The sequence below is a fragment of the Choloepus didactylus genome, chromosome 14 (genome assembly GCF_015220235.1).
Source record: "Choloepus didactylus isolate mChoDid1 chromosome 14, mChoDid1.pri, whole genome shotgun sequence".
Lineage (NCBI taxonomy): Eukaryota > Metazoa > Chordata > Mammalia > Pilosa > Megalonychidae > Choloepus > Choloepus didactylus.
The window spans coordinates 45801853-45828528 of NC_051320.1; the positions used below are offsets into that span (position 1 = coordinate 45801853).

The 26676-nt window shown below is 37.4% G+C and overlaps 1 long non-coding RNA gene across 1 annotated transcript in view; it reads left to right on the forward strand.

Annotated features, from left to right (window-relative positions):
• The first annotated feature begins 4148 nt into the window (after positions 1 to 4148).
• The window catches only part of LOC119508978, an 86830-nt gene continuing 64302 nt past the window's right edge, over positions 4149 to 26676 (forward strand). Inside the window, exon 1 of the long non-coding RNA XR_005211607.1 lies at positions 4149 to 4311. This is a non-coding gene — a long non-coding RNA (uncharacterized LOC119508978). The remainder of the gene's footprint in view (positions 4312 to 26676) is intronic.

Sequence of the window (26676 nt, forward strand, 5' to 3'; positions counted from 1 at the left end):
TCAGAGTTGCCCTTCAGAAGACTGGAATGCTGGGGCACTAACCCCCCAATAGGTCCTGTTGATTGAAGATTGCTCTCTGGGGCCTTGACTCCCTTGCATTTTCATGCTGTACCAGCTCCTATGGCTTGGGGAAGACATGGTGGCTACCAACAACCATGGGAACTCCACCCATAGCCACAGCAAAGTCGGGGGTGGGATGGGGTGGCACTGAGAGGAGGTGGTATAGGGCACCAAGAGCATCTACTACACAAAGCTAACGATTTCCCTCATACCCTTGTTACAGTTTGTGATTATTTTTCCGTTTATTGTCTGCCTCCTCACTAAACAATGAACTTCTCAAAGGTAAGAACCTAGACTTTTTCACCAGTGTTTCCTTAGCATTCTGAAAGCTTTTCCTAGTGTATAATTAGCACACAATAGATGTTGCTGAATGAAAAATATAATTTCTTTGGACTTCCCTATCTATCCTTCACTTTATGTTAAACTGTGAGCAGAAGCCTCAAAGGGCCTTCCAAAGGGAATTTTCTCTTTCCAAAGCGGAAGTCGCTCCAAGCAAGCCCATCTTCTCTGTGGAAGCAGCTTCAGTTCGAAGGCCTCGGCCTTCTCCTCCGCTGAGTTACAGGTAACTGGCATACAGGGTATGTTTCTTTCTCCTCTGAGAGTGACTTCCCTTCTTTCCTTGGCTTCTGTTTGCCATGAGAGGTTCATTCACTCCCCAGGAATCACTTTTGCAGGAACCAGAATTGTTATTCTAAAACTAGCATCTCTTATCCTTCCATAGCTTACTCTTGGATCCATTATACAAAATTAAGAAGAAGAGAAAAGAATCTAACAAAATCATGGTTTGCACTGTCATTTTAAATTTCCATACAATAATTAGGTATGGAAGGATCTTGCTGTGTTCATCAAATCTCATTAGACAGGAGGTTCTTTGAACCCTAAGAAGACTTGCCATCCTCATTCTTGTCTGCATCACCCTCATTACCAAAAATAATGACTATCATTTTTGAGTACCTGTTTGTGCAAGGCACTGTACTAGAGCTTTATTTTGTCTCTACAACAGCTTTAAAAAATAGGCATTATTCCTCATTTTAAATGAGATTTAGGCTCAGAGAGTGAAGTACCTAGTCCTAGGTCACCAGGCTAGGATGTGAAAAGATCCAGGCTTCCCAGCCTTTCATCTTTGCACAGAAGGTGCTCATTCAGTAGAAACCATACGCCAGGGCTTCCCCATGTGCTGGGGACTCAGTGGAACTCCAAACAAAATGCTTGATCCCCAGCTTCCACCTAGAGCCAGCCTGTGCTATGCAAGACCTTGTTAACCAGACAGAGAGATAACTCAGGACCACCTTGCTGCCGCCATGGGCATAGGGCATTGGTGTGATAAAAGGGAGGTCAAGTTATAGAGGAGGAAAGAAGAGAAGCACAGAAAGGAATAGTTGGAGATAGACACTCTTACCCCTTCAATTCTTCTCTCATGATTCTCCAGAGGCCTCCATACCCCCGTAGCATATGAGATTGCAGACCATTTATCCCTGTAAGACCAGGCTCTAACTTCCCCAAAGGGAGGTTCCAAGATTAAGGAGAATGTATACAGAACAGGAAGAAAACAGTGAGGAAGGCAGTGGGAGACAGAGTTAGAGAAAGGCAAACTAACTTGGCACATTCCTTTGGAAGAAAGTTAAAATGTGTGATATGGAGCAAGAGAGCATTGATAAAGTTCATTGTTTTTAATTGGATTTCTTAAAACCAAGTTTTGATTTCATAGAAATTTTTCAAATCTTTTCACCTGGCCAGTTCTTTCATGTGGTTTGCTTTTCAAAGAGGTAGTTTTGTGAAATAACCAGCCTCACAGTAGATTAGGTCTTTTTTTTCTTTTCCTTTCCTTTAAGAAATTGCCTTTGATCTTGATTTCATAATAGTTAGGTGAGGTACTGAAAAAAGTTAAAAAGCTTGCACAAATTGGAAATGAAAAAAAAAAATGAGATGTTGTGATCATTTTCTTCATCTTTGGAAAGACCCCAGAGAGCTCCCAGTTTAAACTTAACCGAAGGCGATTATTATGAGCATTCTAGAAGGAGAATGAGTTTTTACCCAATTCTATCATTTTTCTGACAGGTACATTTTCTTTCCCAAAGCCCTCTACAAAAAGAAGTGAGTATTTTCAACATAATTTTCAGTTCTATCGGAGTAGATAATAAATGCTTGTTGAATGAATGAACCAATTATTAACAATAGGGGGTAGATAATAAAAAGGGTATAATTGAAAATCATTATATTTTATATTTCATCATCCATTAATTTATGTCATAAAGTTGTATGAATCACCTACTCTGTGTCAGACATGGTGGGCAGCGCTGAGGGCAGGCATGACAACTAATGCTAATATATGTCCCTGTTTTATAGATAGGGGCAGTGAGACATAGAGGTTAAGAGATTTGCCCTGGGACACACAGCTAAGAACTGGCAGCCCTTGGATTAGAACCCAGGTAGTCTGGCTGCAGGGTCCATTCACTTAGTCATCAGTAAATACTGCCTCTAATAAACTCTAACGAGTTAGTCATGAAAATGGAAAAGATATCATCTCCACTCTTGAGGAAATTACATTTTATTGAAAGAGACAGAACTAAATGCATAATTATGACAGAGTATGGCAAGCACTTTGAGTGGTGAGCAGAAGGTTTTACAGAAGCAGAAAGGAGGGCCTCTGACCACATCAAGAAAAAGGGGTGAAGTGTAGATAGGAGTTAGTTAGGCAAAGGGGAGAGTAGGGCTGGTGTTTCAAGTGTGGAAGAAGCACTTGCAGAGACTCTGAAGTAATAGATCCTGAAGATGCAGCTAAGAAAAATAACTTAGAAAGCTGCAGTAAAGACAAGAGGCTGACAGTGCTGACAAGATGAGGCTGGAGAATTAAGCAGATTCCAGTTCACCAAGAACCTTGTCAACCATGCTGAGGAGTTCGAACTTTATCTGGACAGTTGCTAGCAGCCTTTGGAGGATTTTATACAAGAACGTGATTCAATCAGGTTTGCATGGAGATCTTGTAAGGTTCTTTTTTAGAAAAGACCCCCTTGTAGCATGGAGAACAGATTGGAAAGGACTAGATGCAGAAATAATTACGGGGAAAAATTGTGAGGGTGTGAACTAAGCTTACTGATTAAAAATTCTTATCTACTTTTCAACTGGGATGTGTGAAAGTGACCATCCTAAGATGGGGGCCTATATTTCCCATTATTCTTTTAATTATCTTTTGTAAGAATTTTCTTTCGTTTTCTGAATAGTGAAATTGTTCTTATAAATGGGTCAACAGTAATATGGGGTGGTAATATGAATATCCAAATATCTAGACATTATTTATGTAGTATACATGACACCTTCCTTTAATTAAGTTAAAGCATCCTTGGAGGTATTTCATCTAATTAGCATGAAAAAAAATGGGAATTCAAAATGGAAGACTAAAGTGATAAGGCATTATTAAAATTTGGAAACAATGACCAAATTCTGAATTTCATGGGATTGAATAGGGAAAAAATCATGTTTGGAGGAAGTGGATTGCATCAAAACCCCTTTAGGTCAGTTTCTCAGCCTTCCCTTAGCTCACTCTGGGTTCACAATGAGCGTCATCCCTTTGTACTTACCTCTTGAGGGCAGAAACCTAAATTTAGTCCACCCTAGGAAAACACGCATTTCTCTCCCCTGGACGGCTGGTTTTTCAGAAGAGGAAAAATTATTTTGACTATTACATTCAGAACAGAACTTCTTAAACTTTTCAAAATAACAGTTTAAAAACATGGAAAAGATTCATGTGAAAGAAAAAGAGCTGTGCTCTGACAATAAATGCAATTGGTAAAAGGTGTCTGCTGGGGAAATCACAGACACACTCTGCAGTCATCTCCCAGCCCTCACCTACACCCTCCTTTTTCCCCTGGTGCTTGTTTGTGTACAGGTGTTTGGTATGTTTCTACTCGTGCTTGTTTGCATCAGGTGTTTGGTATAATTCTGTTTGGCAAGAGACTGCTGGCCGCCAGAACCAGCCTGCAGGGCACACAGGTTCCTCCTTGGCAGAGCCCCTCCCCCTCCCCCTCCCCTCCCCCAAAGTATATAAAAGCTCTTCAAGTAGTCAGTGCAGTTTTCCTCACTTCTGTGAAGAGAGGCTTACAGAGCTGCTGACCATTTGGCCTCCCCAGGGAACCAGTCACAATTGGTCCCTCATCTCCGACACGAAGTAGGGTGTGTGGAGCTGACATCTACCAACTCTCACGGTAGCCACGGTGCGCTCTCTTCCCCAGCTCTTTGGCTCCTTTGTGCAGTGTAAGTAATAAGTCAACCACTTGCTGAAAACCTCTGTTTGCCTGAGCCTGTGTTCCCACAATACCCTCTATAGCAACTCCTTCTGTGGTGTCTTATGTAATAACAATCTATTTTTATATCACAAATGAAAAACTATTTGCCTCTATGTCAAAAGAATTGTAGTATTTTCCTAAATATCCAACCTTTTAGCCAAGTGTAACTGAGGAGAATCTGGCTTTGAAGTTTAGGGTTCTATTTTATATTATTCCACCTGTAACTTAGCCAATTTAGTCCTACTGGCACAACAATTACAGTCATTGGTTTTTTCATAGTTACTATGCAACAGCAATGTCTAAAGTGTGAAATAAGGGCAATTTATCTAAAGAAACTTACACTCTGAAATCATTTATGACCACAGACATTCATATATATACAGTACTGCTGTGAATAGACTGGTTAATGAAAAATAAATTATCTAGGGTAAGGTCAGTATATGTTTTTTTCTCTGTTGAGCCACTTGTTACCTGTACTGATTTAATGTTTGTTAGTGTCATTAACAGACCTATTTTGAATGACAATTGGCTTTCATTTTTTAAGGGGATAATTAAAGTGTTTTGCAATATGGATTTCAGCCTTGCCAATCATCCAGTGCAAATAGAACAATTCCTAATATGGAGAAGTAAATGTGACTTACAAGTCTGTGCTGGAAGGGTTGTCATCTGAGAGGAACCTGGTTTCCTCATCACAGGAGACAAAGCAGTTTTTCCATTAACTTGTCTTTAATATTTTTGGACACTTTCATAATTTTCTAGGAAGAAATTTACTCAAATACTTGGCATTTTTGAGTGATCCCCTTCATTATGAGTTCTCCTGGCTTCATTGTCATCTGTTTTGTAGCCTAATAGTTTAGATAGTTTATATCAGCCCAGAGTTGGATTTAAACACCAAGCAAGGTCACTTCTTTTAAAACCTGAGTTCGGTGCCCAGGTTACTCATTAAGAAATCAGGTGGGAGGAGATAGAGATTCTGATTATTTGATTCAAATAGCAATTAACCATCATGGAAAGCATGAGAAAAGTAAGTAAATTTCTTACAAAAGGCACAAGGTGGACCACCAAGAGGTGTCAACTAAGCTTATGTTCTTGAATGACAGTTTCAAATTATCTCTGTATTGATTGATATGCTAAACTGAGTCTTAGTTGGAGGGTTTCATAAGACTTTCTTGTTCTTGAAATTCTAAAAGAAACGATGCTAGAACCCATGTCATGGTTTCTTCCTATATAGCCATAGTTGCAGGTTTGCGACTAGCTTTTTCCAAGCATGCACTTCCGATGGTGGTCAAAGCTGGTGAGACTGCATATAAGAAGCTGTCACCTCCAGTGCCCTTGAGTGGAGGTTTCAGCCAGTCCAAACTACGGCTTTTAAGTAGACACTAGGACTGAGGCTGGGTCCAGACTCCAGGGTATATTTTAGCAGGGTGGCAAATTGAGCAATCAGTTAGCAAATCTATCCCATCCAAATAACAATGGTGCTCACTGTTCACTAAGATGTCTGAGGTCTCTGTGGGATGCCCACTGTGTTCCTGTGTCAGGAATGTGGCACCTGATGAAGTCTCTCATTAAAATGCTTTCTTCCCGATAGTTCAGCATGGCCCTTTCCCAGAATAATCTGAGATATGCTAAGGGAGGCACTGACCTCCTTTTGGAATCCCATAAAGGATTAATTCACTTTTCCCTTTTGCACAAATTGAGCAGCAAGTATTCAGAGTGTAAACTGAAGTGATAATAAAAACTAACCCTAATTTAAAAATCGATCATTGATTTTTTCCATTTGTTTATTTTCAAAATACCCAGCTAAAATATAAAGTTTTAGAGACAAACTCCAACTTGATGTTATTTTTTTTTTAAATTTAGTATAACCTAGTTTTTAAATCTTAATTAGGTTACTAGACCTCTATTATGTGCTATGTAAAACGTACTTCATATATTTAACAACACCCTAAACATGGAACAATGCCTTATATTTTTAAAATATCCAATTATTTCAAAGCATCTTTATATACATTATTTCAAATTATCTTTACCCTTCACCTCTCAAAAAATTAAGGAATTAATTTTCCCATTTTACAGATGAGGATACAGAAGTATAAAGAGGTCACATTACATACCACATAGTTATCAAAGGCAGAGCCATCCCCAGATTTTAGTCACATGATTTCTAGAAATCCTCTTCTCCCTAATTCAAACATTGTCCCATTTAACATTTTTGTCTTCAATGTATTTTTAAAACTGAATTGTGTGCAAAGTTAGGTATAGTTGTAAGAGGGGTAACTTTTTTTCTGTTAAAGATACTCAAGTTCTAGAATTAAATTGTTTTTATATTGCATGTCTCAAGTCTGTAAAATTTAAGATCTTTATCTGGAAATTTTGGATGCATGTTTATACTTTTTTATTTTCTACTGAAATTTTCTAACTTCTCTGCTGTGAGATCATAGTACTTCTATTGGTAAAATATAATTGCAGATTCATGCAATAAAAACAAAAGTGAAGGTACTTGAGAGGAGAAATGTTTTATCTTGGCATACTGCACTATTTGTACAGAAAATTATACTAGTTATTTAGTACCAAAGATGATTATTCCATTTCTATTAATTACCTGAGCTTTTTTTAAAAAAATTGCTCTGATTGACATGTCAAAGGCTTAATTTCTTCCTCTCTGATATTCTAAGATGTGTTTTCTTTCTTTTAAGTATACAAGCTGTCCCTATATTGACTACTAGCTTTTTGGCATTCCCCTTTAAAATATTTTATAATATACATTTTAATAGAGTTAATGCTCAAGGTCCCATAGGTTTTAGGTATTGTTGTATTATCTATTCTGCTTAATTCATTCCTCATTGATAAAAGTAGGGTTTTTAATATATCTTGGCAGGAGCTAGAAGAGTATGTCTTTTAAGCTAAATTAATGGTTCAAGAAAATAAAGTTCATTTCTGTTTTAAGCAAAGTTTTTTAACCATTTAAATAGTAATGCTATCTCTTCCCAGTGGAATAGGAAGAATACTCACCTAATAGAAAGAAATGTAAATATAACACTAGGATTTTATTATGTGAATGTCATATTTCAAAGGTGACTACCGCAAAATGATATAGACCCCCATTCAAATATAGGAATAAAACATTATAAAAGTAAAATAGTATTAAATAGAAACCAATTAGTAAGTTGGAAATGTTATTTTGTTTTTATAGGTCACTTGCTTTTCCTCTTTTGTGAGTTACTTGCTTGTGTCCTTTGTCCATATTTTCCTTTAAGGTATTCTATGTTTGTTTGTTTGTTTTTTAATTGAGGTAAAATTCACATAACATAAAATGAACTACTTTAACCATTAAAAGACAAAAAATAAAATACTAATTATTGTGTTTTTAGATTTGTAGTGATTGTTGGTAACTTTCACCTCTGGTCCCCTCCAAAAGTGATTAATTTTGTAATCACAACTATTTATTTACCATTGCAATAATAGTTCTTTTGTGTTTTCTTACATTTTTATTTCTTCTCTTAAGTTACATTTATACCAGTTTACATTTTAAGTATCACTTTTAATTTTAACATTAGAGTACTCTTGCTTGGCAGGTTATTTTAATGTGATAAAATTCTTAAGAGATAAATTTCAAGGCTTATTGTTTTATATATTCTTTTTGGATAGGGTTTGACCTGATCTGTATTTACATGCTTATCCTGTAGTTATTTTCTTGTGAGCTATAAATTTGATTTTTGCATTCTCCACATCCAAGGACCTGCCTATGTTTACATGATTTCAACTCAACACTGCCTCTTCTTTTTTAAGCAAATACCTTCCAAAGCATAGCAAACTATGAGATAAATATGGTGGTAAAACAATCACACAATGAAAGTTGTGTTGGGTTATCCAAGCTATTTTTCTTCCTAACTTTAGCTGGAGAAAGAAGGTTGACAATTCCTCATAGAACTGAAGTGTTCTCTGATGGTTAGGTTTCTGTGATTCAGTTTCTGATCTTTCCTTGTGAAAGTAAGCCACTCTTGAGTATTATGAACCATATAAGCAGTCAGAGTTTTATCTGCTTGTATTTCTTAGTTTTCAATATAAAAGCTTTGCTGTGGTTTATAATTATATATTTGCCTTTGCAGTGGTTAATTGTCATACATTTGTCTTTGTCATCCATGCATCACCAAATGCCTTTCCATTCGTAGACATTAAAGCTTTGCCCGGGCTTAAGCAAAGCTTTAATTATCACTAAACTTGTTAGTTTTTACTTTCTCTTAGGACAACAGATCATTGTTTTGGCTTAGATTTGTCATAGATTCTGCGAACTAAATAAGGACTCTGCTTTTATCATAACATACTGAGTTAAACTGGCTGGGTGATATTATATCACTATGGAAACCTAAGAATTAACTATTTCAATAAAAATATTTCTTAATCATTGATAGAGTATCAGTATAACTGTGGTAATGCTTTCTTCTTTAGATTTCTTTCCTCCTACCCTCTCATTACTGAGCAAAGATTGTAAGGAGTCGTTTTTCTGTCACACAGGATGTGTAGTAGTCCACAACTCTGTAGGGGTGATTCAGGGCCCAGGAGAGCAGTTTAAATTGCTTTTGACAATTTAGGAAAGAGTTTCAATCATCACTGTTAGAAGCTAGGGAAGCTTATACTTCTCTACTCACTTCCTCCCTAAGGAAAGGTCAAAGTCAAGGCAAGGATGTTTTATTCAACTATAGCACTGGGGACGATGCTTTCATTCTGATGACCAAGTCAATTAATTAAATTCAGAGTGCATGTGGGGTGCCTCGTGGTGTATTTCTTTAGACTTTATTTCTTAAGTATAGCAAAAGCAGTGGGGCAAAAGCTTTTTTCTCCCAGGATATTTACCTCTCCTACCTCCCCTCCCCCTAGCACATATATCAAATTTGGTTTTAGGTTACTCGATTATAGCTCTGGTCTATGCAAAAAGAGCCTTTGATGGGGTTCAATGTACTTACAAATTTCCCCTTGCCTTTACATGTTGTCGTCTTACATCTCTGGGGAAGCTTATGGACTTTGAAGTCCTATGGCTCCCAAGGAAACTTTCATCTCTCTGGGATTTTGTATTCCACCAATAATGTGATACACTTGATTTAAAAATGAATATACAACTTTACAATGAGATCCATCATAGTGCAAACCACTTGGTTAACAACTCTCTTCCCTACAAGACTCTTAAGTTCCATAAATGAGGGACCATGTCTGTTTTATTCTCTGGGGTAACCTCCAGCATATAACAGAGTGATTGGAGGCTCAATATAATGTTCATTGAATGAATGAAGAGTAAAAGGAAGGTGCAGAATTCAAACTCCACACTTCTCATTCTTTCCACTCCACCATCCTGCCTCTAGTGTATAAGCCTCCAGATCTCTCGTAAATGCCACCTCTTCACAGAGACTTTGCATGACCTCTCTGTCTACAGGAGCTGCTCCCTCTGGCATCCATTATTTTTTCCCTCACATCCTGTTTTCTTTCCTTCACAGCATTTGTCAGTGTGTTTGCTTCTAATTCTTGTTTTCTTACTTGGTGATCTACCTTACCCACTACTACTGTGGAAGCACCATGACGATGAGCACAGGGGCTTGTCCACTCTTGTTCACTCTGGAGACCCCATTATCATCTAACTCGATGTAGAAGCTTGTTTAGAATGCTCCTCCTGGTTTCTACCTTCAGGTTAAAGTACTGGGCTGTGACTACAGCAGTTCTAGGAACAAAAGACACATCTGACCTTGGAAAATGAATGGTTCTTAGCCTCAATTGAAAAAAAAAAACAAACACTTCTGATAGGGGAAAGCAGACATGAATCCTATCACAATAGCATCTCCTTTTGCCTTTTGGTTTTCCTGGTCAGTCTGAATTACACTAGGTAAATGTAGCCATCTATCTGCCTGAAGGAAGAATGCAATTATGTGGGAGCACATGGTATTAAAGCACAATTAACTTTCTGGTACATGACTCAGGAGCTTTATCTTATATGAAAATAATTTTTCACCCTATCTGTAATGAGAGAGTAAACGATTACCTGTAAGCATGCCAAGTGAGTCCTTTCTGTCTTTTTCAGGGAGGTGGACACCAGTGTTAACCCTTTCCACCCAGCTCAAAATTAAAATGCCTTAGGTCAGAAATCAGTATTGTAGGAGCTCTTAGACAGCCAGCGTTTACCTGCCAACTCATGCACATCCATTTAACGTTGACTTGGGTTTTCTTTATCTTTCCTTTTTGACATTACTTGAAATGTTTTACTGTGGCCAAAAGATTTCTCCTCGGTCAAATTTCCAGTTCCACATTTAATCATCCTGTCTATACTAATGAAGCATTTGGATCAACAATCAGTAGCTTAAACCCCTGGAGAAGATTTTGACACATAATATTTGAAGACTCTGTCAAGTCCACCTTTGAACTTGTCTCCTCTAATTATTAGAAATTTACTGCAGGTTTCAAGGTACAATCCAACGGCAGATAGAATGTATTACACAGCAAGTTTAGTTCGTGGTCAGTAGCCATGGCAACACCAGAGGATAAGTCTTAAAATAAGGAATAATCTCCAAGGACAAGAGTTTGCATTGCTGCCAGATGTTTTCAGTTTCTTTTTTGGAAGTAAATATGCTATTTGAGTCTTGAAAAGGTTTAAAATTCTATTTTAAAGGTAGAGTTTTTTTTCTTTTTTTTTAATTAGAAGCAAAAAAACTGTATCAGGTTTTAAAATACCACCATATGTTAAATTGCCTTTACAGCTTTATGCATGCTTTTTGCATTTTATCATTTGGGAATTACTTAAAAGGTTTTTTCCCTAAATCATTCACATGGCCAATAAATATTTATTGAGCACTTATTATGTTCCAGACACCTTGCTAGATACTGGGAATTCAGAGATAATTTTCTGTTACTGCCTTTGAATATAGAAGAGTGATGGTTCTATGTATGCAAACTTAGGAAGCATTAATATTTACCATGTTTGTGACATGGATCTCCCAAGTCAGAAATATTTAACTGAGAGGCATAATGAAAAGATAGCATTATCATTCTTTCTCTATGACGCAAGTAGGCTGGGAACCAACTGGATATAAGTGACCATTGTACGTCTCTCCCAGCTTGCATCATTCTCATGCATCTGTACCTCTGTGTGGAGGGAAACACCACTACTTCATGCTTATAGAACAATATCAGGGATTGTAAGGACTCAGTACCAGTGAGGTGTGGGTACTTTCGGAAACACAGTGGAGACTAAATACTTCTCTTTTGCTCTTCTCTTTCTACCCTACACCCTAGTGATACATTCCTTTGTGAACATCAAACCAAATCTATAAAATTGTTGAGAAATTCAAACAACTAGTTCTCAATCCTATCCAATGCTCAAGTCTTGCATTCCCAGTTGAAGCATTGCCAGCATCCCAAACTCAACAAGTTTAAAACTCAGCCATTTGTCTTGGATATCAAAATCATACTATCTCCTTGCTCCTTGGTTCTCTAGGACTGGCCCTATTATTTTCTCAGCAACATTTTCAATTCCTTTCTCACCCTGTATTTACAGTCACTCACCACTCTACTCATCTTCGATATTTGTCTTTTCCTTTACATGCTCACAATGATCCCAGTACTTTCATACCTTATTTTATCTCTGTACTATGAACTTCCTAATGAACCTTCACGTTTTCTTTCCTCTGCCCCATCTGTACACTATTGCCAGATTATTCTTCCTTAGCAGAGCATCTGGACTGACCCAAAGAGTCAGACAGGTATATGGAAATTGTAGACTCCTGACTCACGTCACTGACTAGGGATATATTTGAGGTTTTTGTTTGGGACAGAGGTTTGATTAAAAAAAAAAAAAAAAAAGGTTGGAGCATGGGTGGATACTTGATGAGGGAGGAGAGGTAAAGGAGATGGATCTGGGATGACGGGGAGATAAGGAGAGTGTCCATTCTCTAACCAGCCTGAGACCTGGGATTGAGCCCTTTGTATAAGAGGGAGGGAAAGAAGAACTTAACTAAGCCTATAGGGCTTAGGGCATGATCTGAACCATCAGTATCCTAGTGACAAAATTCTACACCTAGTTAAGGAAAGGAATATTTTCTACCAAGGAAATCTGGATGCTTCATAGGGCTCAGAGAAGTCATCAGAAGATAACAGTCTGGCCTGATGGAGTAGTCATGGAGAATAGGGTACTGGGCAGCACTGAGTCTCCCGAGTGACCCTGACAGCAGCAGGGCTCTTGGGGTTCTCCTCTCCAATGTCTTATGAGCAGCAGACCTACACAAAAGGATAAGGGAGAGAAGAATATGAGTAAATTTGTTGCTAAGCATATGCAGTTTACTCTCTGGGACCTCCAGAATTAAGTAGACCCAGTTGGTGGTTTGGGGGTTCCTAAATAAGTGATGATGGGGGCCATGTACTAAAAAAAAAAAAAAAAAAAATCAGGTGCTAATGTAAACATTTTGATCAAAGTCTGGTGATGCCTGAGGAAATAAAGCTACAGATGATTTTGAGACCACTTCCCAGTCTTAAAAAATAAAATGGATTCTAGCTATCTATTGTATAAATTTCACAGTTCTTATATCTATACATTTAAAATGTTTCTCAAATGCATTCCAAATTACTCTTCTATACATATCATCCCTATTTTCCTGTAGAGTTCTGTCTGCTCAAATCAGGGTAACAGTTACATGTCTTCAATATGCCAAACACTGTGTACAGACTGAAGATATAAAAACGAGTACTTCAGACTCTCTTCCTTCAGGAAACTCATGGTCCACTCGGAGAAACTAGTAATTACACTGCAGTACATACAATAATACATGAATGTGCAAAGGACAGAGATGGACCAGAAGTGATAATGATGGTGAGTGTGTGTGTGTGTGTGTGTGTGTGTGTACATGTGTGAACGCATGTATATTTGGGGATGGGGCAGTCTGAAGAGTGAAGGGATTTGGGGAAGCCTTCAAAGGAGGCGACTTCCAGCAAGTATTTGAGGGTGGATAGGAGTTTCAGTTAGGTGAGAAGACAGGGTAGGGCACTGCAGACATGTCTGGCCCTCATAGACCTTTGTGTTTTTCCTTATGATTCTTTCTGCTGGTGCCTTCCTGCCTCCTGGTTAACTGTGCAAATCCCTCCCGAACTTCAGTGCCAACTTTAATTCAATCTCCATATATCTTTTCTGCCACTGTGGTTGAGGCAAGCTCTTTCACAGTCAGTGTCTGAAGGATTCATTCAGCAAGTCATCATCTGTGTTGGGACTTCTAGCATGGTCTTGAAATATTATTTAAATATTTTACTTTATTTATATTATCTCATCAACAATCTTTCAACTTCATTTAGAGCTGAAATTGTTCCATAGTGTCATCTTTGTAATAACTGCAGTGCCTTGATAAAAAAAAAAAATATGCAATTTAGTTTTGTGGCAAAGCCAAGAAAATTAATGTTGTTTTACTTAAATCTAGTTAAGTGTTGACTTCTTGATCTTAGTGGATGTTTACTTTTAAGATCGAGACTTTAAAACTTTTTTTTTTATAAATTAATTCCATACTCAGAATTACTCTTTCCCATAGCATTTTGTGGACTCTTTTCTTTGAATCAGAACCTCCCTTTTCTGTGGTTCTTTATATGCTTTTCTCTCTCAACCCACTATGAACACCTTAAGGTCAGTAAATTTTACTCATGTTTTATTCTCTATAATATTTTGCCAAATGTCTTCTACTAGGCAGGTGAAAAATGTTGACTTGGTGAAATAATGTATGTACTGACCAAAAAATATTTATATCCAGAAACATCATTGTTGAAATCAGAGTTAAAATTTCATGTTCACAAAACAAACTTCTATAAAGACTATAAACAATTCTTTATAATCAGTGACATAGTTTTGGTTCTGAGCTGTTTCTTTTTGCCATTCATTTAGCTGATGTATGCTCAAGATTTGAAAATTAATTTGAGAAGAAAAATCACTCCATGCTTTCCAGAATCATATATATGCCTAAAGTAATAATACTTATATTAAGGTGATCTTGTTTGTAAGAATCATAAATCATCTTACCACCCTTTATTTTTATTTTCCACTGAATTCACTTAAAAGTCTTGTAAGTGCCTGTCATCTGAAGGGTTCCAGGGAAGAGGTGAGCTGCAGACCCCAAATGTTCCCATCCACAGTGACCCTCTTTCAGAGATTAGATTCCCTGGCAATTGAAGACGTTCCATTCCCTATGAGGAGACTATTAAATTCCACATTCTGTTGCAATTGGTTTATAAGTTTATTTTCTATAAGACCATGAACTCACCAAACAGCAGGAATTCAGCAAATGGTAGACCCATAGAAAGTGTTTGTAGAATGAATGTAGAGAAAATACTTTATCCAGATTCCTAAAAAGTTAGCAAGAATGCTACATTAGACAGATACTTAGAGGGAAGCAGTTCTAGGATAGAGGAAAAAATATATCAAATGCAAGGATATGATATCAAAGATAAAATTCGCCTACTGTTTGTGTGTCTGAGCTTACCTGAATATTTTGTTCATTCAGAATGCACTTCAGTAAGTAGCCTCATCCTCATCTTCATCAGAGCTTACATTTATGTATGCTTAAGAGTTTATAAAGCACTTTCAAGTAACTTAGCCCTCTTGATATTTTTTTACAATTTATTAATAAGAAAGTGGCCTTTTGAATGTCAGAATTGGGCCTTCATCACCAGGACCAGACTCAAGATCTTCTGATATTTTTCAAGTCAACAAAGAATCAATTTCCTAAACAATGAAAAATCTTTCTTCTCATCTGAAGTCCTGAATGATTTTTCTAATTCAACATGTGAGAGGAAAAGCCTTCCAGTTTAAAAAAGTAAACTCCCACTTTTAAGTGGCATCTGTGCAAAAGGATTTCCTTTCACTTCGAACCTTGCTACTTTCTTCTCTTTACTCTTGCTACTTTCTTCTCCTGCTTTGTTTTATTAGGGCACCAAATATTTTTCTTCTGGGAGGTACTTTAATCCAATTACCTAAAGAACTAACTATTAAATGTCCAAATGCCTTTCTGTGTGACTTTTTATGTTTGAACTTAAGTTGACATACAGAGCAAATCATTCATACTGTTTATTTTACAAGTCTCTGTTCTCTTCTAAAGGAACACCTCTATCCAAAGGAATGCGTCTGAGAGACCTTTCCCAAGTTAGCCACTGAGAGTGGCCTGGGCAGCTTAGGGCAGTGTTATAGCTGTGTGGCCACACTCTGAGTCCCAAGAACTCTATACATGTTTCCCATCAAGTTTCATTCAGTATGTAAAGTTTATTTTTTCCTTGATTGATTTTGTTATTACAGTAACATTCTACCAAGTGGAATGTGGACCCCAGTGCATGTGCAAGTAGTCGGATAAAACTTGCTGTGAGCAGGAGGAGACATAGCAAAATGTTAAGTCAGGGCCAAAATAAGCTCTAGGGTGTACTGAAATATGTAAGGAAGAACAGCCCAGGCAGGAAATAATTAGATTCAATATAACACAGTGCTGAAGGGTCAGCCAAGGGATTAGTGTCGTAATTGTGTATGCTTTTATAGGCACTGTAAGATATTGTAACTCTTTAATTGTGATTTCATCGCCATTATTGCTGAGTTGTCCAATGTTGTTATGAGGGCTATATACGTTCCTAGGCACCACTGACATTCTAGTATTCAAATGTGTAGTGTATACAAAAATAATTGTTTTTTAAGCAGGTAAAAACTTGTTGTAGGTGAACAGAAACACTACTAGAGGAATAGACACTGGAATCTTTAATTCTAGAATTCTATAATTGCAACAGATATAGTATTTCATTTATAAGTCTAAAACTACTGACAGAGTAATAATCTTTGAAATATCTCTCCAATTACAATATGACACTATTGTCCATTGTTACAAGCCCATTTTATTATCTAATATTAATGCTATGGCTTTTGTGACATGGCTTCCTGAATTTTGAGGTGTGGTCAAGACTGCTAATTGTGTTCCAATATAAGTTCCCCTCATTCCTTACAGTAATAGGCCTCCCTGAGTTTTGCCTGGGAATATGTTTGTCCATGCTAGAAACTACATTTCCCAGTAGTGATGGGTGCAACTTCTGCATACTCTGACTTCCTCCTTCCCATGTGCACTGCCTCAGGGGACTGAAATAACCTGCATTGAGGTTGGGAAATATGCTGTACTGTCCCTGGACCACTCACTTCTGAACTGTTGTATGAAAGAGAAATAAACTTCTATTTAAACCACTGAATATATGTTACAGCAGCTTCATCGTACCCTAACACACACAGGGATGAAGCGACTGTGACCCTGAGACTGAATGAGTTTAATTGGTCTACAGAAGCATCAAATCTATGATACTGGCCTCATTGCCCTTATGTTTTAGCCAACAAACTCCCAAGAATCATAGACCCACAGGGCTTGAAGAGACCCAGTAAAGTGATATAATTGACAAACTAGAATTTCTGGGGACATGTTTCTTCTGCTAAGATAATTGAGTCTTTGTTCTGGATAGCTCTGTAGAGCCAATATGGAAACCTTTTTTAGGGTAAAACTTTTCAAGTAAGTCATCATGACATGTCCTATTCTCTTCTAAGTTTGAATTTGCAAGAAACTATTGACTCATAATTAAGGTTAGATTAAGCTACTCCCAACTGGATATTGAAATCTGATTTATGGCCAACCATTCTAAACAACCACTCATTATAGATTTGCTTACTAGAAATACTTAGATTAACATGTTTTTCATTTTAAAATTCTCTTTAAAATTAGAACTTTAAAGTATCCAGTTATACACCACTAAAACACAACTTTGAGCCTAATATGTGACATTTAAGTGTTGAAGAAAGGCAAAATCCTAGGTACATTAAAAATCTTGCACATTACTTAATAATTATGGATCATATTCATGTGTTCCTTTTTTTCATAGTGTTAGAGAATTTTAATTCCACTCCCTTGATAATTGTCAATAGCCCTTGTATATTACTCAGGGTTCTCCAAAGAACACACTCATGTATATATTAACATACACACACATTCATATATATAAACACTCATGTATATATAAATATTAAGAGTAAATATTAAATGATTTATTATAGGACTTGGCTCATGTGACAGTGGGGAGTGGTAAGTCCAAATTCTGTAGGGCAGGACATAAGTTGGGAACTCCAATGAAGGTTTCAGTGAATTTCCATGGAGAAGCTGACTGGCTGAAGTACAGATAGGAATTCTTTCTGAGTGCTGAAATCATCAGTTCTTCCTTTCAGCCTTCAACTGATTGGATGAGACTTCTCTCATTGCTGAGTACAATCTCTTTGTTGACTGTAGATGTCATTAGCTATAGATAAAATCAACTGACTGATTTAAATCCATGAAATATCCTCATAGTAACAATCAAACCAGTGCTTGCTTGATCAAACAACTGAACACCATAACCTGGCCAAGTTGACACATGATATTAACCACAATACTTTGGCTCTTAGAGTTTATATTCCTTTTGGATTTCCAGAAAAGAAAATCCAAATTGTGAATTTTGCTCTGAGCGTGAATGAATTTCAGTGCCACCACTTATCTACTGTGTATCTTTCTGAATATTAAGCCTTGGCTTTCTTAATGCATTAAGCCCTGGGTTTCTTATCAGTAAATTGGAGAAATTAAGTGTTTACCTCATCAGGTAAGACTAAGTAGACTCTGTTCTTGTCCATTATTCTATTCTTCTAAAACCTCTGAACATTAAATGAGGTTTTATCTCCTCCGCTCCAAAGCCTCCACTGGCTTCTCAGCTCACTCAGAGTAACAATAGCCTCAGAGGTCCTGGAGGATCTGCAGCTTCCTCCTTCATTTTCTACTGCTCTTCCCCTGGCCACTTCTGTCACACTGGCCAATGCTCTTCTTTGAACATGCCAAGAAAGTTCTTGCTTCAAAACCACTGCACTTGCTATTTCCCCAGTTGGAATGCTCTTTTGCTAGAAAGTTGCTCTTTCAAGGTCTACAGGTCTCTGCTCCAATGTCAAAGTTTTAAAGAGGCTTTCCATTACTGTTGTATGCAAAACATCTATCCCCTACCCACTCCCAATATTCTCATCCCCCTTACCCTGATTTGTTCTTCTCTATAGTTCTTTCATCACTGGAACATAATACATTTGTGTTTTTAACTGCCTATTTCCTCGCTTCCCACCCCATTCCTGCCAATAGACCAATAAGGGCAAAGACTGGTTTACTGCTGTATACCCAACATTTAGAACAATATCTGCAGCGAAGTAAGCATGCGATGAGCATTTATTGGATGAATGTATTACTGGGAGATTAAATGAGAACATTTGAAATATTTACAGCAAAAAACAATATAAAGTGTTAATAAATGACAGCAATTATTTTATTTCTATCCTAGTAAGAGCCGTATACTTTCCTGGACTCTTCCTCACTCAGCTATCGGAATAATCCCATAGAGGTTTTCAATTAAAAATTGTTTTCACATCTCAACTTTCCCAGTATATATATAAACTAGTAGAAAACATAACAGATACAATTACACTGTAGTATGCCTTTACTATTATATTTTCCTAAACATAAAAAAAAAATATTTCCAAGTGAGATCCCATCCATGAGATCAAGGAAGTATATACAATATTTTAATTTTCTGGTTAAGGATGAACTACTCTAATTTTCCTTTAACTATTATAGTAAATGGAAATATATAAAATCCTACAGTATAAGATTTTCAATAAGATCTAAATTAGTTTTTTTTAATAAGTCCATGCGAGCAAATAGCAATTTTGTTTTTTAAAAGTAGTTCCTATGCTACTTTAAAGTTGGGGAAAGGTACTGAGATTTAAGGAAGATGATGGCTGGGGAAGGAAAGAGGACATATTTGATAAACCATTTCACTGAATGGATTTAATCTAGACTTTCAATGGGAGAAATTTTGACCCTTCCCAGGGGACATTTGGCAATATCAGGAGACATTTTTTGCTGTCATAATTGAGGGAAAGGGGTTCCTACTGGCATGAGGGATGCTACTAAACATCCTACCATGCACAGGAGAGCACTCAGAACCAACAATCATCTGGCCCCAACTGTCAGTAGTGTGGACGTCGAGAAACCCTGGTAACCTCACCCCTTCCATTCTCATCAGCAGATCTAATGTTTGGTCTATTGGCACTATTACAGCACAGCAGTCAGCATCTGTCCTGGTTAGCCTGAGCCTTATCAACTGTTACATATTTCAAATATCACTCCTAATCATATGGGTTGACTCAAGATCACCCAATGAATTAATGACAAAGTGAGCCTGGGAACTATCTCCTTAGACTACAAATACCACTTTTTTTAATCGTGGTGCTACTTTTGCAGCAACATCTAGAGCTCGGTGGTGTTTATCATGTGTATCTTTTGTAGGAAGGTAATAGCTTGTCACTGGCCTCATATGAAGGAGGAAAACATCTTGGGAAAGGAACGTGTTTTGTTTGTAATGATTCAATTTCTGGTGTTCTGCTCTACTGCTGTGTGCTATTACAAGTAGAACAAAAGCAAACGAGTATCCTTCACTCCTCTGAGCTTTGGCAAAGTCAGAAGTAGGTCTGTTCCTTGAACTTTCTGTCTACTCTCTGCTTAAATGGCTTTTTGTGCTAAGTAGAATTCAATACTACAATATGTACTCCTTTCTTGATATTGACATGCTGTGGAATGGGATTTTATGTACTTATAATAGGATATTATGTCCTTGTATGGTTTCATTTACTGACTAACTCCTAAGTATAGAATTATATTTTGTACCTATTAAGGGAGTGAATGAAAACCTTCTTGCTGATTAGAACTTCAAGTCTATTAATAACATTTTGGTTCCATTAGCAGCTGTTCGTCAAATACCTAAGAATTAAATCCCTCTCTAAATTAAAATTGAAAATAAATTTTTAGTACCCAACTCATCCTCACTTTCTTGTTCAAAGCACTTTGTAATTTGTTGTGATTTGTATCCTTCCCCAAAGGGTCTCATTGGTAATGGAAAATTACTAAAGAATTTCAAAGAAAGAGTTGCAGAGGGAGATTTGGGGTATAAGTAATTAAGGGGGAAATATGGTACAGCATCTGGTTCTAGCCATATTTCCTAAATGACTTTTATTCCGGTTTGCCAATGCTGCCATTATGCAAAATACCAGAAATGGTTTGCTTTTATAAAGGGTGTTTATTTGGTTACACAGTTATGGTCTTAAGGCCATAAAGTGTCCAAGGTAAGGCATCAACAATCAGGTGCCTTCACTGGAGGATGGCCAGTGGCATCCGGAAAACCTCTGTTAGCTGGGAAGGCATGTGGTTGGCATTTGCTCCTGAATTCTGTTTTCAAAATGGCTTTCTCCCAAGATGTTCCTCTCTAGGCTGAAGCTCCTCTTTAAAATGTCACTCTCAGTTGCTCTTGGGGCATTTGTCCTCTCTTAGCTTCTCAGGAGCAAAAGACTGCTTTCAAAGGCCGTCTCCAAATTGTCTCTGTAAGCTGCAGCTCCTCTCTAAGCTTCTGTTCTTCAAAGTGTCCCTCTTGGCTGTAGCAAGCTTGTTCCTTCTGTCTGAGCTTACATTGTGCTCTAGTAAACTAATCAAGGCCCATGCTGAACACCTCCATGGAAAGTAGCTAATCACAGTTATTACCTACAGTTGGGTGGGTTGCATCTCCATGGAAACAATCAAAGAATTACAATCTAATCAACACTAATACATCTGCCCACACAAGATTGCATCAAAGATAATGGCATTTGGGGGGTCATAAGACATTCAAACTGGCACAACTTCATTAGGTAAATTTATTATACACAAGTTTTTTGTTGTTTTTTTTTCCATTGGGATTTCAACCAATGATTCTCAAACTGAGGACTGAATGCAATTCTCAGTAACATTCACACTATCAAGTACCTCCTCTAATTACATTCATTCCTTCTTTATAGTTTCTACTCCACTGGCTGGATGAGGTGTCTGTTACTACTCAACTGCAGTAGCTTCATAACATCCCATTTCCCCAGCCTGATGTTCAAGTCTTTCAACTATAAGCTCCAGTCTAACTACAAGCTCCAGTCTAACTACCAAATTATCTGTTGTATCTTAAAACCAACCTCTTGGAGTTAACTGTTATCCTCCCCATATGTAGTATCTAGCAGGTCCTGCCATCAGTGGGCATATATTTTTCCAGGGTCTCTTCTCTTAATGGTCCATGTAGCAGCAGCAATGTTTTACAGCCAATTAAAAATATGCTAGGAAAGACCTGTGTTCTCCAGACAAGGAAATACTTGGCCCTCCAGTCAACTGGTGGTCCAAGTACTGAATGTCATTACCTTCTTTGGTTGTAATCCCCCCAACCAGAATATTTCTTTGCTCTTTTGGTGTCTTTAGCAAATTTCCTAGTTCGTAACTCGTTTCCTTTGAATGAAAAAATGATTTATATGAGAAAGTACATAAGAAATAATTTGCAGAAAAATTGTGGGAGTGGGGCAAGATGTGTGTGCACACGTGGATATGTGCTTGATGCCTCATACCTAACATTTAGCAATCAGCAAATGTTAAAGAAAATAATTCTTTCTGCATTAGTATCAGCACACACACCTAAAAGACTGCCTTGTAGTTTGTTGGCTAACTCCCAGCCCTGCTTTTCTATATAGCTAGCTGAGTTTTCTTGGCACAAATCTTTCCTTGCTTATTTCAGTCTACTTGCCTCTTTACGAGGATTCTCCAATTAGACAGAAAGAAAAAAAAAAAAAAGTAAGCCTTCAGGCATCATTGCCAAGAAAATAGAATTTTTAGTAATAGCTTCTGTTTTCTGAATTTTGATGAAACATAAATTGTGTAGCTCAGTGTAGGAGGTGATTTTTAATAGATGGGTTTGGAAAAAATAATGTAAGCAATGGAAGGAATATTTAAATGCACACTGTTTTTGTTGCAGTGGTTGTTTTTTATTTTTATTTTTTTTACAGTAAAATGTTACAAAAAACAATTACATTAAATTTTCAGGCAATAATTTTTCTTAGTTTTTAAACTTTTTAATCTATTTCCAACTTCATTTCAAATATTATCAATCATTTATTTCAATATTATTTGCATGAACCTTTCAACCTGTCTTTAGGTTAAAGCACTTCTCTACAAGTGTGCTGTTTTCCATCTGTAAGTAGACATTTACTACTGTGTTACTTCCTAATAGGTTCCCCTGAAAATAGCCAGCATCTGTTATCTGACCTTAGAAGATATTATTTCTTCCTTCTTAATATCAGCATTGTCTGCAAGCACAACAAAATCAGCCCCATTTTCTCATTCGTTTAATGAAAACATCTATTTCATAGAATAAAAGTGACCATGGCAACAGGCTATTGCAAAAGCAATGCCCAGGAGGTGGCAGCAATTTTCAGCATTTCCACCAGTTAAAATACACCTTCTTGTATGCCCTTTCTACTACCTAACCAGCTCACCAATTTAATATTTCGTTTAAGGTATTTCTTACCACCTTCCACTTCCTACTTTTCCCACCCTGTTATCTAGAGGCTGACACCCACCCAGAGACCCTTGCCCAGCTGGGGCCTGTATCATCTGCCTGTCAGTAGCTCCTGGTCCAGCTTACTGTGGGGACTTGCCAGAACTTTCTATTCTCTCTTTTACCGGCTTCTACTCTCTCTAACCCTGTGAAAACGGACTGATTCTAACTCTGAGTGGTCATCATTCATTCCACAGTGGAAATGTAAGCAATTATAAGTGTTTTCTCAGCTACTAAAGTTTTTCTCAGAGTAACTAATTTCTATTTTTATTGGACATTTTCTTTTGTCACAGCAACAACTTTTAGTGTATATCAACCGCTTGTGATATTTTCTCATATGTGTATGTGTATATAAAAATAGATTATCCTCCTCCCCCTGCCCCCAGGACTTTCTAGTAGCCACTTTTTTAATAAAGAAAAGGTTTTGAGACTTACTTAAACCTTGGTGGCATCATTATGCCAAAGGAAGTGTCTTTCTCCTTTCTGTCTACCAGTAGCTCAAGAATTAGTGTGTTAAACATTTGAGTCTTTAAAGAGTGAAGCAGCAGTTATCTGAGAGCATGATTTTATTGACTAATACAAATATTCTGAAACCATGATTTTCAAATAGTTTCTGAAGTTGCAAATCACTCCTTTTTCCCAGTAGAAAATGTGCATGTGTTTATATATATATATATATATATATATATATATATATATATATATATATGACTGTGTGTGCATATGACTGTGTGTTTGTATATATGAACAATACACACTGAACAAAGAAAGCAGAGCTGAGCTGCTCTGGCTGAAAGGAAGGGGACTCGCAGACTCCTTGCTAGACTTCTACCTATCCCACCCAATCTCTAAATTGGTCCCTGACACACCACAAAGGATCCTAGGATTCTGCAGTTTGAAAACCACTGTATCACAGTAACCCTTAAGAACTCTAAATTAAATTTAAATTGTATAAGTAGCACAGAAATAGAGGAAAATAATGGAAAAATCAAATGGTTTCAAGCTGTGATAATATCAAGACTTCTTTCCTATCAAACAAGCATTGTGCTAGCCCTCACATCTTTTAACCCTGGCTCAGTCCCAAGTCTCATTTCATGTTTGAGACAGGGACCATAGGATATAAGTGATCTACTCAGTGTAAAATGGAGCTTTCATTTCCTCTAATTCAGTAGTTCTCAACCCAGGCTACACATCACCATGGCCTGATGAGCTCTTAAAAAGTAAATACACACATCCCACCCTTGCACAATTTAACCAGACTCTGGGTTAAGCCTGTATGAGCCGGTTTTTAGAAACCATCCTCAGGTACAGAACCAGAGTATGGGACGGTTGCAAAAACTCCCAGTTCTCCTTGTTCTGTTTTCAAAAGGATATATATCTAGTTGAAATTTTGATCCTTCAATTCTGCCAAGTCAAGTTGCTTTCCTCGATTCGTGCACATTAGCACATGGACCCATAGCCTGTCAGATATTATGCCACACCTAAAATGAATTAACTCCCATAAAGTAAAAACATGTATATCAGAAATGGGAATTATAAGCCAAAGCCACCCACACTATACTTTTTTTGAGCTATGGGGGTTAGTTGTCTGGAAAAAAAAAAAGCAACTTTGTTGTTTGAAGAAAGAAGGAAAAGAATTCTAGATGGTTTAATATCTTCTGCAATATTTGTTTTAAGAGGTCAAATTGAAAGCCCTAAAATCATAAAAGAACATTAGTAATGGGAAGGACAATAAGAGCATCAGTTTCTCTTAGTGTCTGCATAGATTTCCCAAGTTTGGAAGTTTGAAAGGACTTACCACCTTCCACAGAGCACACTCATGGCTTTAAAGGCAAAGAGTACAGTGCAGAGAGAGAGAGAACAGCAAGCATTGGTGGACTGAGTAGTAACCCACGAGCAATCTCTCCAAGACCTGTGCAAGGAACCCTGACTTTGGGAGAGCTCAAAGCAGAAGTTCCCAGCAGGGCTTTCATGCCCCTGTGATGACATAGTCAGCCCAGCTTATGCCAATCGTAAACCATCAATAAGCAACTGACCCTGGGGTCACTTGGGGAGTTTTGGATTTTACAAAGCACATCTCTAATCAGGACTGCCATTATCTTGGCCAAGAGGCAAAACAAGACATCCAGGCATCCCCAGAGATAAAGGTATAAGGCATCTCCAGTCCAGCTGTAAATCAACTCTCTCCTCCCCAGAGTCATAATTCATCATAAAAAATAAAAATAAACCCCAGTTAATACCTCTTCAGTGGAGCAGGTTTTGCAAATTTTCCTCTATGTAAAACCTAAACACTTGGGTTTCCCCATTCTATCCTAACCATTTCTTCACCAATATGATTGTTATTCTTCCTCTACTTTCAGATTTTAGACTTTCCATACCTGGGTAATATAAAGCTCCCTTATATGTATTTTACATATAAATATAAATGAAGTGCTCTTTGTAAACTCACTTGCTTAAAACTTCATTAGGTCTAGTTGATTTGGGAAAAGTCCAAATTATCATGAGGCCCAAAGTTGGTTTTGTTCTGGCCTTGTCCATCCAGCACCTTCCATCCCAGCTGCCCTGAACCACTTTCAGTTTATCCAGCACTGGCCACTTCAGTCTATGTGCCTTTGCTCACTTTTTATAGTCTCCTGAACATACCAGGATATTTAGAACCCTAAGTCTTTATACATGTTGCTTCCTGTCTGTGAGAAAGTCTTTTCTCTGGTTAGAAGAGTATTATCTTTGCCCGAACATCTCTTGGTCATATTTCAAGAAAGCTCAGGCTGTATCTCCTCTATGCACTTTTCTGAGTAAGCTGCCCCCCAGTTCAGGTATAATTGTGTAATCCTTCCCATCATGTTGCTTTAATTACATGTTTGTGAACAGGCTGGTTTGATGTCTCTTCCTTGCTGGGTTGCCAAGCTCTCTGGAAGCAAAATTCCTGTCTATTTTATTCATAATTGTTGCCCTCGCAAACATCCACACATCACGGTACAAAGCCCCCAGAAGAGTCATTCATTCTTTTACATACCAAAAGATTTTGAGTTTCTAGTTTAAGCCAGGGACCACCTAGGCACTGATGATTTAAGGGTGAACAAAGAATACAACAGACAAAATGTTTGCCTTTATGAAACCTAGCTTGTAATGGGAGAAAGATTTAAAATAAAAAGCACATATGTCAGATGGCGATAAATGAAACTTTAAAATATTTCCTGAACAAATAAATGACCACCCTTTCACCATAACCTATCAGACCATAAACTCTTTGAGGGCAAATTTAATATTATTAACTCCCCTAACACACACACACATACATACACACACACACATACACACATACAAATCTTCCCTAAGTATTTTTCTGTGAAACCAATAAAGAACTGTGCTAATAGTAACTTTTTGTAAGAAGAATTGGTTACCATCTTTGGAAATGCAATTGACAGAGACCTACAAGTAAAAGTTATTCTTGTCAAGTCTTCATTTAGGGCAATGCTATTATCTTCTTTCTAAATAGCATTTGACAGTTTACAATGAATTTTTATATTTTTTACTTCATTCTGTTGCATTAAATAGGATGATGCCTGTTAGGGTGTCTCCGTACTCCCCTTGCTCTCTAGATTGTCCCCAAGTCATTGCGGTTGAGCTCTGGTAGCTGCTTGGGTGGGGCCATATTGCCCCTCTGATAGTAATGATGAGAGGGACCCGGGGAGGATACCTGTCCCAAGCTGGACCAAATAGATTCTCCATCTGATGAAATTAGTCCTGAGTCTGAGAAGAAGCATATTGTTTGCTATATGACTGCAATTATAATAAATAAACTGGAAGCTGAGGTGTGAAAGAGAATTGAGAAGTCTGAGGTGAC